The sequence below is a fragment of the Grammomys surdaster genome, unplaced genomic scaffold (genome assembly GCF_004785775.1).
Source record: "Grammomys surdaster isolate TR1022 unplaced genomic scaffold, NIH_TR_1.0 372, whole genome shotgun sequence".
Lineage (NCBI taxonomy): Eukaryota > Metazoa > Chordata > Mammalia > Rodentia > Muridae > Grammomys > Grammomys surdaster.
Window position 1 is genome coordinate 5,820,351 of NW_021604791.1, and position 3,032 is coordinate 5,823,382.

Here is a 3,032-nt window from a genome sequence, read left to right on the forward strand (position 1 = left end):
GACCTTGGTATAAAGAAGTGTAAGATATCTTCCTGAAAAAGAGATAAGGAAAATCCTGACCATCAGAAATTGTTCACTTTCTTTTCTTTATCTTTTTTTTTCATGTTCAACAATCTTTAATTCAAATGCAAAAGTTCAGTACAAGCCATTTGTAGGGCTTGGGATTTTTTTTTTTTAAGCAAAACAATAAGGGAAACACAACAAGGTGATCTTTCCGTTTTCAAAAGCTTTCAAGGAAAGAATCATAGATAGGACCGTAAGGGATCCATTTAACCAAACCCCCTTTCTCTCACTACCAGTAGTTTTCACCCACTCCATCATCTTAATACATGTTCCTGAATTAAGACTTACAGTTCGGAGCTGGAGAGATGGCTCAGTGGTTAAGAGCAATGACTGCACTTCCAGCGGTCCTGGGTTCAAATCCCAGCAACTACATGGTGGCTCACAACCACCTGTAATGAGATCTGATGCCCTCTTCTGGTGTGTCTGAAGACAGCTACAGTGTATTCATATACAATAAATAAATAAATCTTTAAAAAAAAAGACTTACAGTTCAACTTTTCTAACATAACCACTTAAAAATGTTGACTTGCTCACTTTCTAAGTTAAACACACACACTTGTACACTTGTACACACCTCACATGTCCCCATACACACACCACATGTATACATACATACACATTATATACACACACCACATGTGCAAATACACACACCACATGTACACATACATGCACATCAAACACACCACATACACCCATAAACCACTTGTGTATACACACATATACCACATACACCCATAAACCGCTTACACACACACACACACACACACACACACACACACCTGCAAGCCTGGAGCCAGAGCAATGTTCATTAAAAACAAGCTGGGAACTTGAAAGTAACGCAAAGAAATCCTTGCATTTGACACAACCCCTAGGAACCAAACAAAAATTCTAAATACCCACAGCCTTTCAATGGCCCATCTTCAAGGTGGTCCATCTTTTAAGAACTGCAAAGTAGGCTTGGATCTGCAGAAACAGAGGAAGGCCAATACACGAAGTTCTCAGAATCTATATTCTACAACATCCTGATTAGAAACAGAGACCCTCAAATCAGACAGACTTAATTATAGCAGCTAGTTGAGTGATCCTGGCAAATCACAAGCCTGGCGTTATCATGTAGGGGTGATGATTCCAATTGGTGGAGCTGTTCTGACCAACTAGGATATAGAAAATGCTCACGGATAAGAAAGACAGCTGTTCCGTGGGCAGAAGAGGCAAAATATGCCGCTTAGGAACAGGGGACCCAGGAATGCCCGCACTCTGTGCACTCAGCTCCGGAGACATCATGTCAAAGTACAGGACTATTCTTCGGGATCAATGACATCATTCTTGAAGATGTGGACAGCTCAAGTCAGCCTGCAAGGAGGAAAGAGAGGGATGAGAAGAATGAGATCACCGCAGGCAGTGCCTTGGTTAGCTTCCTGGAGAGCCACAACAAGCTGCACCAAGACAACTTCCTACACTGAGCATGGCTTTGAAATATCCCACTGCCACGGCCTACTCTTGATGATAGTTCACTACAGAATCTGTGTGCTGAAGATCTCCGAAGAGGATGAGGTAGACATCAGGTTAAGTGGTATCTCTAGTACCAGGAAGAACAAAGGCATTATCCGGCAGCCCTCTGATGAAGAAATCATCAAATTGGCTCCCCCAACAAAGAAGGCCTGAGCCAAGGGTAGGAAGAGGAAGAAGGCTAGATCTTCATCTGTAAATAGAAATTGACAGACACCTCATCATCATCATCTGCCCTCCCCTCTTCCCACATCGTTAAAGTATGGAAGTAGAAAGGGCCTGTGTTTTCCTAAATATAGACTGTTAGATATCCTGACCCCAAGCCTAAGGAGGTTCTGAAATGAGATCCTTAGGTTTTAACCCTAGCCTGCCCATACCTACAGGGTCCCAATGTGGGCATTATAGGCAATCTTCCCACTCTCCAGTTTATAATTCCCCAAGCAAGGCAGAAGTTAATTAAAGTGGCTTCCTTTGCACTGACTACGACCCCAATTCAATCCAGGAAGGGCCTGGTAACCTTTCTCATTTGGGTTTATGAATGCCACACAGTCAAGTCACTAGAGTACAGTGAGTGAAACCGACCTCCACCCTGTCTCAAGATGACCTTCCCCATCCTGACCGCGCTAACTGTATGTACATACATATTCTACATATACGTATATCAAACTGGCACTGCCATGCCAAAACCAAAAGAAAGAAAAGAAAAAATGTGTAAATAAACAAATAAAGCCACTACTAAGCAAGTCTGGTTTTCAATAAGTCTCAGGAAAAACTATAACCTACACCATTCATCTAATCCCTAACATAGCTAAGAACATAGGGAACATAGCTAAGACCTAGGATGGACACACTTTTTATTTATGTTGATTTGCTGTTTTTATTATGAAGCATTGGAAGCCACCACTGCTACCACCGTGATGACCAGCTAGGTGAGTGACAGGTACTGGCAAGGCCCACCAAAAGCTTACCCAGGGAACAGAGACTCTCTAAACATCTTCACACGGAGACTCAGGAGCACAGGATTTCTTAGATTTTCTCAGCCATTCCGGTTTCTGCTTGGCTAGAATGAGTACATAAGCTGTCTGTCTCAAATGAATGCTCCAGTAGATAAAACACCAAAAGGGGTTTAAGGAAACATAACAAAGCCAGCCATCTGACAGTAGTACCCAGAGAGAGATTTTCAGGAAAGGGATACAACTTCCTTCATCACAGTGGTCCCAAGATTCAGAAACATCTCCTTCGAGTCCTTACTTAGATTTCCATAAAGCCACTGTTTACCACATCACCTAAAGTCCTTCCAAGCCAGTTCTCTCAGCTAACAGTGTGTTTGGGGCAATTATTTCATTTATTTAGCTGATTCTCAATTCTGTGGAGTATTCCTCTTGACTGTTGATTGTATCAACAAGGCCCCATGACAGCTTTCTTAATATTGTTGCCTGCAAAATGGAAAAACAACA

At 42.2% G+C, this 3,032-nt stretch overlaps 1 pseudogene; it reads left to right on the forward strand.

Moving 5' to 3' along the window:
- The first annotated feature begins 1,348 nt into the window (after window positions 1-1,348).
- Window positions 1,349-1,731, forward strand: LOC114632220 (annotated as a pseudogene).
- Window positions 1,732-3,032: the final 1,301 nt, after the last annotated feature.